This window comes from Octopus bimaculoides, chromosome 8, assembly GCF_001194135.2.
Source record: "Octopus bimaculoides isolate UCB-OBI-ISO-001 chromosome 8, ASM119413v2, whole genome shotgun sequence".
Lineage (NCBI taxonomy): Eukaryota > Metazoa > Mollusca > Cephalopoda > Octopoda > Octopodidae > Octopus > Octopus bimaculoides.
In genome coordinates, this window is record NC_068988.1 from 37,990,264 (window position 1) to 38,004,734 (window position 14,471).

The following is a 14,471-nucleotide window of genomic DNA, read 5'->3' on the forward strand; positions in this document are numbered from 1 at the left end:
CATTGACTTTCATATATTTATATTGATATACATATATATACATGTGTTTGGGTGTGTGTGTGTATATACATCTCTATATATAAAGATGATGCGTAGTCTAGACGGCGTTTTTAGATTTCATTATTCTCTTTAACCAGGGCAACGCCGGGTATTTCTGCTAGTATATATATATATATATATAATATATACATGCATATGTGGGCACAGGACGTCATGAAACGGGTACAACAAAAAATACAAAAGTACGAGTATGTGGAATATGAACTATTTTTTTGAACAACAAAAGGTACAAATGGAAAACAAGACAAAGAACAAAAAGAACGACCCTTCATCAGTTGTTGGCTGTTTTTCTACCCTCGTATTTCGAGCATTTAACAACAAGATACACTTTCGATAAAACAGTTGCTCCAGCAAAGCAAATTAAATAAAATTTGGGATTTTTCAGCCGGTCAAAATTGGTAACATAAACAGGACAGTGAAAACAAACAGGAAGAGCCGCTAAGCCTAAACGAGGTTGTGGTGGCGAACGCGTAAATCAAGCTTGGACAGGAGACAGACAAGAAGACATCTTCCTTGATCCTGCTACAACGGAGTACACACACACACACACACACACACAGAGTATTTAATGGAGTTATTTTCTTTAGACAAGTTGTATTCTCATCAATCAGGGTTTGTTTGTTTATGATGGAGAAGGTGAAGATCATTAGAAAACATTATTGTTTTAAAATTTGACCTGTGTTGGGGTGAGTTTTCAGTGGATTTTTGTAATTAAACTTGGTTATTGTTTAACTCAAGTTGGCTTTCGTTCAGCAAAGGCATCATCTGTTTGGTTTCAGTTATGACCATTCTGTCTTGCTTCTTTTTATCAAACATATTGTATCTAGAATGTTTACTCATCATGTTTTTTTGTTTTCCTAAGATGCTATTGTGTGGTTTCAAGAAAATTTGTCTGTTAATCCTTCTAAGTGAAGTGTTTACATAGAGGCCTCCACATTTATGTAAAGTATTTTCTGCGCGTGCGTGCACACACACACACACACACACACACAAGAGGCATTCCAGAAGTTTTGAGGCTCTTCTTGGCGACACTGTTATAACTGTCCTAGATTTATGCATTTTTATATCTAATAAGCTGACCTGCCAACTTTGTATTCCAGATTGAAAAAGAGAGCTATAACAGCACTTTGAAGACACCCTACTGCTTGTTACAGTTCCATGCAAGAACAGTTTTAACACTTGATGGGCAATAAAACTGTCCTTCACCTTCCCTACATCAATCCTAGTACTGAATTGGTACTTACTTTATTGACCTTGAAAGGATGAAAGGTAAAGTCAATCTTGGTGGAACTCAGTACATAAAAATGGAAGAAATACCTTGAAGCATTTTCTCTAATGATTCCGCTAGCTTGCCACCTTATGTAATAATTCTGATGATGATGATGCTTTCTAATAATAGTAATAATAATGATGATGAGAATAATTATTTCTAATAATTATAAAAATGGTTCCTGACATTGGCATGAGGCAGCTTTATTATAGGAGAGGGTATTGTTAATTAAATTAACCCTGGTACTTAATGAATGTTGTTTTATTGATTCTAGAAGGATGGAAAGTGTAAAAGACATCTGTAGGATTTTGGAACTTGGGATGTAATTAAATACCTCAAGTATTTTTGTCCAGCCTTCTTTCAAGTATGTTACTCTTATCACTCATGGTGTCTCCCCTGTCACTTTCATAATGATTTCTAACAGACACAGAATCCTTAAATTTTGATTGGATGTATTCATTTGGTAAAAGAACATGGCCTAGTGGTTAGGGTGTTGAACTTAAAATCATAAGGTCATGGTTTCAGTTCCCAAACCAGGTGGTGTGATGTATTCTTTATCATCACACTTCATTTCACATAGCTGGAGTTCACTTCCTGAAAATGAATACCAGCAGTAGCTAGGATTAACCCGTCAATGGGCTTGTGACCCAATCAGTGAAGGAGTGTTGTACTATGTTGGTCACTTATATATTATTGAAACTGAATTAATCTAAGGCCTAATTGAACCTTTTTTTATTGGCATATTCAAAGTGCAGGCATGGCTGTGTGGTTAAGAAGTTTGCTTCGCAGTCACATTTTTAGTTTCAGTCTCACTGCATGGCACCTTGATCAAGTGTCATTTACTCTAGCCCCAGGCCAATCAAAGCCTTGTGAATGGATTTGGTCGATGGAAACTGAAAGTAGCTCGTGTGTGTGTGTGTGTGTGTGTGTGTGCATGTTTCCTTGTCTTGAGATTGCATGGTAGTTGAAAATGAGTGTCACTGTTGTGCAAACAGTGTCATTCATTTCCAGTATTTTGTGAAAACTTGTCTCACCCTGGGTAACTATTACCTTGCTTAGTAACAATTGAAGATTGGCAACAGAAAGAACATCTGACTACAGAATCCGCCACAATAAAAGCTGTGTCTGACCCATGCAAGCATAGAGAAGTGGATGCTTAAATGATGATGGCGATTCTGTTAAGGCCAGCCTCAGGACTTCAATTTTGGTTGCTTTCAGGCTACATTTTGGAATGGCAGTGTGCGAAAACTTTTGAGTGATGATGAATTTGTACTACACTATAGTAAAATTTCATTTTGTCTTTACCCTTGGAAAAAGCAAAAGCAGGGCCATATGGTTTTTTTGCTGGATATAACAATCATCATCATCATCATCATTTAACATCCGTTTTCCATGCTGGCATGGGTTAGACGTTTTGACAAGAGTTGAAGAGTTGTCCAGATTCCAATGTCTGTTTTGGCATGGTTTCTATGGCAGGAAAAAATCTGTCAATTAGCAAACTGTAAACACAGAACCATATGGCCACCTTCTCTAGCATCTTACAAGGATGTAGTCAAATGAAATCACTCTTGCTAAAACATACTCGCTGGTTCAAAGATTTAAAAACATGTAGAAAAAAATTATAACCCTGCACTTGCAGCTGGTCCTTTAAGATCTGGTCTAGGTCTTTCTTGGACTGGCTTCAAGTAGTTTCAAACATAACGTTTTTTTTTTGTTTATTTTTTTCACAGTTTATTCTCTGATAGTGTCACCATTTTGTCCTTGTTGACTGTCCTTATGTCAATGGTCAAAGTTGCTATAAAATTAGGCTCTATTACTGCAAATTTAAGTGAAGAGAATACTACCATTTTGAGGTGTGTGTGTGTGTGTGTGTGTTGGTGGGGGAGAAAATGCAATTAGAATAATTTATTCATTGCTTGTTTTTATATTTTTTAATGATTATTATTTTTAGTTAGTCATGCTTCTCTTGTGGTTTTTAAGCTGTTGTTTCTTGTACATTTACCATCAGACTCCATTTCATCTTTAGTACAACAGTCCAGTGTGAGTGTGTTTGTATGTATGTATGCATGTATGTATGTATATATATGTGTGTGTGTGTGTGTATGTATGAGGGTGAGAGCTATTAGAGATGAAGTGTGCTGTTTGTCATAGACACATATGTGTAATAAAAATCAAATTAATTACTCTTAACTTAGCACTTTGTTCATCTTGCTAATGTCAACTGATGCTTGTTGTCCTCACTTTTTCTAAGGTTGTTATTTATCCCCGAGTCAGGTCTGAGAGAACACTGACAGATACATTTTCAGTTATAAAAACATTTTTGTTTATGGTTTGTGAAAAGGGAAACAGTCATTTGATTTTTGACAGTCTTTAGAGATTGGTTTCAAATTTTGGCTCAAGGCCAGCAATGTTGGGGTGGGGGTAAGTTGATTACACTAACCCCAGTGCTTAATTGGTACTTATTTTATCAACCCTGAAAGGATGACAGGCAGTCAATCTCGGCAAAATTTGAATTCAGGACATAATGACATGAAATGCCGCTAAACATTTTGCCCAGTACAGTAATGGTTCTGCCAGCTTACCACCTTTAGAGTCTTAGAGATTGATAGAGGAAAAAATAAGAAACCATCAGTCACAGTTGTCTACAGACCAGAGACCTGCTTTAACTCTTTGACATTCAGATTTCTCTGTCAAATGTAATGCTTATATATTCACATTGTTTTGAATTGATCATGTGTTATCTTGTGGCTTTGAGATTTTGCTGATGTGATTGTTTATTTTTTTTAGAATGTCATTGTAGGATAGGTGTGACATGCTGGATATGGCCAGTTTAAACATAAAACAGTTAGAATATTTGGGCCAGATATGGTCAGTTTAAATGTTAAAAGGTTAAATAATTGTATTGGATTAAATTTAATACTGGCTCACAAGAATCAGGTAGTGGTAGTAAACCAAATGGGGATGGGGTAGGATTAAATCTACCTTCTAATAAGAAGAGGCACAGTTCATCTGATGGCCTTTTGTAAATTTCTGCTTACCTAATTTTACTCAAAAGGCTTGTGTTGACTAGAGGCTATGGTTGAAGACACTTGCGCAAGTTGCTGTGCAGTGGGGTTGAACTCAGAACTATGTGATTATAAAGTGAATTTTATTTTTTAATCACATTGCAATGGTGAGGTGTGAGGTAAGGGTAAACAAACAGCTAACTAAATTTTTATTTTAAATCCACTGCCATTACCAATAAATGTGAAGATGTCCAGAAAATAATTATTTCTATTAAAGGCACAAGGTCTGAAATTTTTGGAGAAGTGGGTTAGTCAATTACACTGACCTCAATACTTCACTGGTACTTATTTTACCAGCCCAGGAAGGATGAAAGGCAAAGTTGCTCTTGACAAAATTTGAACTCAAAGCATAAAGTTGGAAGAAATGTTGCTAAGCATTGTCATGTGTGCCAACAATTCTACTAACTTGCCACCTAAATTATAATAATAGTTTCAAATTTTGGCACAAGGCCAGCAATTTGGGGGTAGGGGTAGGTAGGTAGGTCAGTTACATTGACCCCAGTTTCAACTGGTTCTTATTTTATTGACCCTGAAAGGGTGAAAGGCAAAGTGGACCTTGGTGGAATTTGAACTCAGAATGTATAGGTGGATGAAATGTCATGAAGCATTTTGCCTAATGTGCTAACAAGTCTACCAACTCACCACCATCACCTAAATAATAATAATAATAATAATAGTAGTAGAAGTAACATTTCTTCCTACTAGAAGCATAAAGCCTGAATTTTGTAAGAGGGGGTTTGTTAATTTCATCAACCCCTGTACTTTGACTGGTACTTATTTTAGTGACCCTGAAAGGAGGAAAAGCAAAGTTGACCTCAACAGAATTTGAACTCAGGATGTAAAGACCTGAAAAAATGCTGCTAAGCATTTTGACTGGCATGCTCACAAATATGCCAGCTTGTCACTTTGATGTCAAGGATATAATAAGTACTATTCTGTATAATAGGCTCTGTAGCTTAGTATACAAATGTGATAGATACTTGAATATTTGCCTGCAAAACTCAAAATGAACTTGTAAATTTAAAATAGACCATTAGTTTTATAGTGTTCTGTAATTAACATTAATAATCCAAAACTTTTCCAAAATTCAAGTTAAAACTCTGGCCATGGTTAAAAACGTATTACTCCAAAACTTATAATTACTAGTGTATGACTTGTTTAACGCATGCGATAAGTAATATTTAGTATCATTGAAATACAGATATGTATTTGTATATACAAGTGGTAACTTAATGTTTTTAAAGATCGATTTGAGAAATGTGTGTATGTGTACATATATTCATTCATATATACAAACAAGCATGCTTATAGAAAGAGTGAGAAAGAGAGAGAGCGGGGAATTGCAAACCAAACCAGAAGTTGTGTATGTTACAGATGGACAGATTTGACAAAAATTATTGCAATTTCCAAAATTTGTATAAATCTTGGGTTTCTGTAATATGAATTACCTATTTAATGAATTTTTTTTGTTTTTTTTTTGTTTTTGAGTTGTGATTAATATTCCAACAAAACTAAATCAAAAGCATGTATTGAATATATTTTGTTTTACATTGACTTGCAGTTTTCATAACATTAAGTGGAAGAGATATTTCATACATCTGAGACTTTAGTAGATTCTGTCATTAAAAGGATTGTAGGTCAGAATTATTAAATCAATAAAACAACTATCATGTATGCTGTCTGTTAGTGAAATTTTAGTTTTGAATTGCATTTCTCTATGGGCATCTATTTATTACTAAGTAGATTTGAATAATTGGATTTTAATTAAAGCATTTAATTCAGTTCTACCATCCATTTTTTTTGTTTGAGAAAGGTAGACACAGGGTAAACTTTATAAATATATTCTTTATAAAAATAAAGAGTTGTAATGTTTATATTCCTTCTATCACATACCCCTGAGAGAAGCAGTTCAAATGAAGGGAAAGAAAAGGTTTCAGCTAGATTGCAGAATGGAACTCAATTTTCTTTAAGCTAAAAAATAATGTAAGTAATGTGCAAGAGAAGAGACAACATTGGTATGGAAAATGTAGTGTATAGGAGAAAGATAGCTCGGTGTACTAAGTGATTCTGATGAAAGGAGCATGTGGAAGAAGACTGGGAAGAAGTGGCCAAGATTGATTGGATGGATGGTGGTGGCTGAGTTTCATGAAGGAAACAATATAAAATGGTTATACACAGTGCTGGAGAAGACCCATCGATTCTGTGCAAGCATGGTAGAAAAATGAATGTCAAATTATATTGGTGAGGATAATAAAAAAATAAAGAATTGTTTCAGATGTTTGGCACAAGGCCAGCAATTTTAGACTGAGTGACATTGTTGATTACATTGACACCAGTACTTGACTGGTACTCTATTTTATTGACTGCCAAATGGATTAAAGGTAAAGTTGATCTCAGTGATATGTGAACTTTAGAACAACATAAAGAGCTGTAAGAAATGCTTCAATGCATTTTGTCTGACATGTTAATAATTCGGTCAGGTCAACTCTATGGAGAATTATGTAAGGATTTTAGAATATTATCAAGCAAGCTGTTCCTTCAGTCTAATGAAAATGTTCTTTCTTGCTAAAGAAAGATATTGTCTTGGCTATTGACTCTTTATTCTAGTAGAATTGTATTGGCTGTTTTCTTATTTGATTTTCTTCAAAACTTCATTTCATTAGGTGGATATTGTCTTTTCACTTTGTTCATTTCTTATTCTCTTTTTCTGTCTCAACAATTTCTAAATGATGTGATTTAAAACATTTGCACATGATACTTTGTTTTTGCTTTCTCTTTCACCTTCAAGTTTTCTTTTAATATTTGGTTTTAACTACATCTTATTTTCTTCTCCTTGTTTTATTTTTTTCTTAGCTAACTTCTATATTTTGAGGTTTGTTAAATGACTGTTTCACAATTTGTGCTGGTGTTGTCAGGGGAGTTAAGTGGTAGCTTTAAATGCTTTGTGTTTATTTCTTTTTACTTGCTTTTCTTTTTGGCTGTTTTTGCTCTTTATATGTTCTTTTTTCTTCTTCTTACTAAGTGTATTCCACATTCTCTCTCCTCCTATTCCTCTCCTCAGAGGTGGCAGTGTTGTTTGTGTAGGTGTTAGCAGTAAAAGAAGACAAACTACTGATTAGTAGTTAGTTAGTCAATATCAGAAAATAGCTGTTATTACAAAGAATCAACATTAATTGGCTTCTTGCAGGCACTAGACAATTGTGACTCAGACTTGCATACACACATAAACTTTGATGGTTGTGTGCACGCGTGCACACACACACACACAATGGTCAGCACTTGTAAATGTTGGGCGTAGCAAGAGAGAGAGAGAGAGAGCTTATTATGAGCAGTTTGTAAATTATTGTATAACATGGCTGTCTGAATAAAAATTTGCAAAATAAGAAAAACAAACCAGAAACAGATATTTTAGTGAGAATTTTAAATTTCTAATGTATTTGAAATATATACAAAAAAAAAAGAATGAAAAATCTTTGAAAGGCAATATGTTTGCTATTTTTAAAAACAAATTTTTGTTTGTAACCAAGAAATTTCTTTTCTTTTTGTTTTTCTTCTCACTATTCTTAATTAAATGTAATATTGTCTTGTGGTCTTCATTGGTGGTTTTTTTCAAGATGAATTTATAACATGGGATTAAAGTACCTAACACAAACATGAAAACCAACTGAATCCTCTCTCTTCAGAAGAAAATAATATTCTGTAATACTGTAAATTGCTACTGCATATTGAAATGATTCAAAAGAGAGATTGATGTCTTGAGGGTCCAAGGGAAAATTTGAGCTTACAGATGTCTTGTTAGTTATACAGTATTCTTGCTGTTTACAGAGTGTTGGAGAAAAATGCTTTGCAGTATTTGCTTTGGCTCTTTATATTCCAAGTTCAAATCCTGCTGAGGTTAACTTTGTCTTTTATTCTTTGGTGAGGTTGATAAAATAAAGTGTAAGGAGTCAATGTAATTGAATAACTTCTGCATAATTGCTGGTTATTTTGCCAATATTAGAAAAGTGGTGAACTGGCAGAATCGTTAGCATGCTGGGCAAAATGCTTAGTGGTATTTTGTCTGCCGCTATGTTCTGAGTTCAAATTCCGCTGAGGTTGACTTTGCTTTTCATCTTTTGGGGTCAATTAAATAAGTACCAGTTACACACTGGGATCAGTGTAATCAACTTAATCCCTTTGTCTGTCCTTGTTTGTTGTCCCCACTATGTTTAGCCCCCTGCAGGCAATAAAGAAATAAATATTAGAAAGTTGTTACTAAGAAGGTGAACTGGCAGAATCATTGGAATGTCGAAAGAAATGCTTATAGTATTTCTTCCAGTCCTTTACGTTTTGTGATATGTGGGAGACTGGCATGTCAAAGAATAGACCCAGTGTTTCCTCTGAATGTCATAAAAAAGGTGACCAAAACAGGTTGAAGTAGGATTTGCACTCTGACTTTGTGAAGCCCACACCAGAAGTGACTACCCAAACAGACCCATGGGTTGGAGGGTTGTCGCCTGAGTGGTGCAAAGGTGTTATCTGTCAGGATTAGGGAATCACCTACAAATGGTGTATGCAGTGGTGGGCTGTTATAGCACTTGCCCCCATGCTACTACAACTTTATGTTTTGAGTTCAAATCTTGCCGAGCTCAATTTGCCTTTCATCCTTTCTGGGTCAGTAAAATAAAGTATCAGTTAAGTACTGATATTGACTAATCCCACCTCAAAATTGCTGGCATTGTGCCAAAACTTGAAACCATTATTATTATGGCAGCAGTTTAGTAGAGATCAATTTGAGAAATATGTGTGTGTGTCTCTGTACATATAGTCATACATACATACATACATACATACATACATACATACAAACATATATATAGAAGGAGTGAGTGAGAGAATGTGGTGAGTTGTAAACCAAAGTCAAGATTTGAGAAAAATTATCATAATTTCCAAAATTTGTATCAGCTTTGGGTTTATTTGTTCATACATACAGAAAGAAGGAGTGAGAAATTGTGGGGAGTTACAAACCAAACCCCAAATTATGTTACAGATGGACAGATTTGACAGAAATTATTATTGCAATTTCCAAAATTTGTATCAACTTTGGGCTTCTGTAATGTGAATCACTTATAATCATTAGAGCATAGATTCTCAGCATGGTTGGTACTGCCCCCAAAGGGGCACTGGGTAGATTGAAGAGGAATGTTAGGCTTTAGTCGGTAGTGAGATAACATAATTAACATACTAAATCTTACCAATAGTAGTAAATATATAATACATGATAATGGTTATTAAAATAAAATGAGATCTCATTAGGTGCAGAGAAGTCATTAACTTGGAATGTGTAAAGTAAATTTACAGCTTTTGTCTTCATTAATTTTTCATCATTTCACTGTTAATAGCTTATACAATCCATTTTTAGAGTAAAATTTATGAATTATGTTCCATTCTTTTACTCTTTATTTATTCCTTTACTTGTTTCAGTCATTTGACTGTGGCCATGCTGGAGTATTTGACTGTGGCTATGCTTTTAGTGAAACAAACTGACCCCAGGACTTATCCTTTGGAAGCCTAGTAATTATTCTATTGGTCTCTTTTGCCAAACTGCTAAGTTACGAGAACAGAAACACACTAACATCGGTGTCAAGTGGGGGGGGGGGACAAACACAGACACACGAATACATACATAAATAAATATCAATATAATAATAACAAAGAAAAAACTCAAGGTAATAAATTTAAAATGTCTTATTTTATTTTAATTATAATCCACTGATGAGTACAAAAAGACATATGATGATGATAATAAGCATTATTTTTTTGATGGTCTTTTTGACAGAAACAGTTGTCTGAGATAATTGAATAAATGAATAATCCATCATTAAGAACAAAGTTTGCTTCATTTCTTTTTATTTGATGACATTTATTGAACTCTGTTTAATGAATTAATTCTTATAATGATCATTTGCTTATATTTATATGCAACAGGCTTCTTTCAGTTTCTGTCGACCAAATCCACTCACAAGGCTTTGGTTGGCCTGAGGCTATAGTAGAAGACACTTGCCCAAGGTGCCATGCAAGGGGACTGAACCCGGAACCCTGTGGTTGGAAAGTAAGCTTCTTACCATACAACCACTCCTGCACCTCCATGTTAGATTAATTTAGTTGTGATACCTCACTCACCACTTAGGTGGGCACTAGGCATATCAGTTACTTAAAAGGGGGTTACTAAAAGAGAAAAGATTAAGAACAACAGCATTAGAGCGTTGGGTTGAATGTATCGCGTTATTTATTCTTACTGTGTTCTGAGTTCAAATCCTGCTAAGGCCAACTTTACTTTCATCCCTGCAGGGCTAATTAATGAAATTACCAATGAAGTACTGGGATTGATATAATTGACTAACTCCCTCTACCAAATTTGATGCTTTGTGCCTATGGCTGTGTTGCTAAGGAAGTTTGCTTTTCACCCATGTGGTTTTGGGTTCAGTCCTAGCGAGTGGCACCTTGGGCAAATAAATCTCTTCTATGATAGCCCCAGCCTTGTGGGTGGATTTGGCAGATGGAAACTGAAAGAAGCCCTTCATATGTATGCTTGTGTTTCCTTATTTTTGATATCATGCAATATTTGTAAATGACTGTCAGCATCATACAAGTGGTGTTCTTCATTTTCAATCTTCCATGAAAGCGTGTTGTGTCTGGCCATGGGAAAATATTACCTTCCTTGGAAACTAGCAAGGGTTAGCAACAGGAACAGCATCTGACCCTTGCAAGCATTGAGATGAGGGTTAGCAACAGGATCAGCATCTGACCCTTGCAAGCATTGAGATGAGGGTTAGCAACAGGATCAGCATCTGACCCTTGCAAGCATTGAGATGAGGGTTAGCAACAGGATCAGCATCTGACCCGTGCAAGCATGGAGAAGTGGACAAGAAATTAATGAAGATGATGACAATTAATTAATTTTCATATTGAATATATTCATAAGGTTTGGGAGAAAATGAGTTTGTATGACCTTCTTGTCTTTTTTTTTTTTTTGAAGACTAATTGGAATATGAAGTAGAGTAACGTTAATTGTGAATCAAAGTTGAATTATGGACTTGGTTTACTGGGAGTTTAGTCATTCTATGTACTTTTATTTAGATGTACAACAATCAAAGGAATACAGTATGTGGTTTGTTGCTTTAAATTCTAATGATAAATGATAACATTGTGTTGTTCCCAGTAAATAATCATGATAATAATAATAATAAATCAAAACAAAGAACTCACCCCATAAACCAACCCTCTCTACTAAAATGTTGATGTCTAATTAAGTGATTATTATTTATTTATTTAATTATTAAGATTAAAAGAAGAAAAAACAGAGAGAAAAATGAAGGGAAATTTATTACTCTTTGGTGTAATTAGGTTAAAAATAACAATATAATTGTATTTTTGTGAAAAGAAATTTAATTAAAAGATCAATTAGTAAACAACTGATATTTTTTTTATTCATTTCTGTCTCTTGACTGGAACTCCCCCTCCCCCAGTATTTGAATGTGTTTAATGTGATTTTATTTTCCATCAATCTTGTTTATGAACTGATATTTAATGAAGTTTTGATAAATTTCAAAAGGGAAGCTGAGTTACTAATTTTTTTTTGTTTTGCAAGATATTTGTGTTGTTGTTTTAAGCTCTAGATCAGATCTGATTGATGTAGACCAGTGGTTCCCAAAGTGAGTGGTATTGCCCCCTGGGGGTGGTGGAAAGTTCCAAGGGGTTGTTGAAGAAAAGTGGGGTGATAACGGGGTAGCGATTCATATAAAAAGTGGGGCAATAATGGGGTTGCAATTCATGTAAAAACAACAAAATAATGGGTTCATTAGGTTAAGTTTTATTTATGAAATACAGTTGCTTTGAATTTGTTTAAGAAAGATGTCTGTTTGTAAGGGCTAGTTGGGGTGGGGGCACTAGGAATGTGGCCTGGGTGTCAAGGGGGCGGCAGCCCCAAAAAGTTTGGGAACCACTGATATAGACCTCTGGTCAAAGGTGACCCTGTCATAAAGGTTGGTCTTTAGTGTGTGTGTGTGTGTGTGTATATAATAATGGTATGAAACTCAAATCAGTCTCAGTAAACCATGTGTGCAGTATATATTGAACACTTCCCTCACGTTTGTTTGATATAAATCAATGTTTATTTATATATATGTTGTCCTAATCACTCTGCATCCCTTGCCTTTCACTAGGCTTATATATATGATTTATTTAAACCATTTCTACCTCTAGAGCAGTGCTCTGCAACCGGTATGCCACGCACACTGGTGTGCCATAAAACAATGCTAGATGTACTGCAGTGTAACCTGAATATAATTTTCCCTTATACTTTTAGTTATATTTTTAGTTTAGGTGTGCCACCAAATTTTGAAAAGAATATAAGTGTACTGCAGGTTGCGGAGCACTGCTCTACAGGATGTATCATAATTGCCAAATTGTAATTATGACCAAGTCCACTTAACCCCTTTACCTTGCAAAGACGAGTTAACTTATCGTCACCCAATTTGTCTTTTTCAGAATGCGACGAGTAAACTCATCCAAAACCTATAATTTCAAAAACAGCCACGGACGAGTTTATACATCAATTCTTGGTTTTTATTTTTGTTTTTTTATAAATTATGCTCAGATGTTGAGCTCAGAAGCTGACAATGAGTATAAACCTTCTATTAGAAGCTTGGATAGAACAGATGAGAGTGTAAGCTCGTCTGATAAAAAAATTCATCTGAAAATGAAATGTTTTCTCTAAAAAATATCACGGGAGAAGGGGTTAAGAAGATGAGTCAAGATTTCTCCAAAACTGACATGTCAAAGGAAAAGCGTATTGTCTAGAGCAGTGGTTCTCAACCATTTTTTGTCTATGGACCCCTTTGATTCCCATTTTACTCTACTGGACCCCTATAGCCATTCAGTGTTCAAATAATCTCATCTCTCTCTCATCTAGGTCATCCCATAGGATGTCCCCTGTTCAAATAAAACCCTGTTATATTTTTATAATTGCTTGTTGTTAGGAATTGTATAAAAAAACATCCTTGAAAAATTATGTGTTTTGTACAAGTATATAATATGTCATTCTCTATTTAAGATGGCAGTATGTGTTTTGAAATTTGGCTACTATTTCTAGCAGGGCAAGTGGCCTTTTTCACTGGCTTGCAAGGAGGGTTTATTGTAAAATATGGAGTTTCAGTTTCTCTTTGCAGTAGTTTAAAGAATTATTTGTCAGAAGCTGTCATATCCAGAAGGCTAAAGATAGTTTAATTTTCTTTTATTTATCTTACATACATTTTTGATCTCTTACTTTTTAACATCCACTCCTCCTCCCCTTCTCCACTCCCCATCTCCTTTGCACCTCATCCTTCTCCCTTTCACCCCTCTCTCTCTTCCCACCTCATTCCCCTTGCCCTCTCTCTTACCACTTTCTCCCGCTCCCATCTTCTCTCTCCCTCTCTTTCTGCTGCCTCCAACCTCTTCTCCCCACCACTTCTCTCCTTTCTCCTCTTCTTCCTCTTCCTCTTCCTCTACTCTAGCATATGAGTATGAAGTATTGCAAATGATAGTTTTCAAATAACTGTTCCCATGCTTGTGCACACATACACGCACACACACACACACACTCTAACGCACATACACACACATACTATTTTAATTTGTGCAGATACATAGGTACACACACACATTGGTGCGTGTTGACACAAATTACATAGGTATACATACATTGCTATGTACAGTTAACGTCACAGACACATACATAAACACACACACATACACTCAGGCCACCACAACCATCATCAACAACAATACCACCTCCACCTCCACCACTACCATCAAAGTTCTCAATGTACTGCATTGTAAATTACTATTTTTAAATCTCACAACCTGAGATATTCAGCAACAGTACTTTGTAGTAAAGGTTGTTTGCCAACACAACATGGCAGTCCTGGTTTAGGACTAATGTTGCTGTAATTTAGTCCCAGGAGACATCGTCTCCAGCTGGCTATACGACATGATCTGTGCCCTTATATGAAGGGAAATAACCCAGAAATCGCGATACACTGATATTGTTTTGA

The 14,471-nt window shown here is 35.2% G+C and overlaps 1 long non-coding RNA gene across 1 annotated transcript in view; it reads left to right on the forward strand.

Moving 5' to 3' along the window:
• Positions 1 to 14,471, forward strand: part of LOC106883851 (uncharacterized) — an 85,733-nt gene that overhangs the window by 35,012 nt on the left and 36,250 nt on the right. The gene's annotated exons all lie outside the window — the stretch shown is intronic.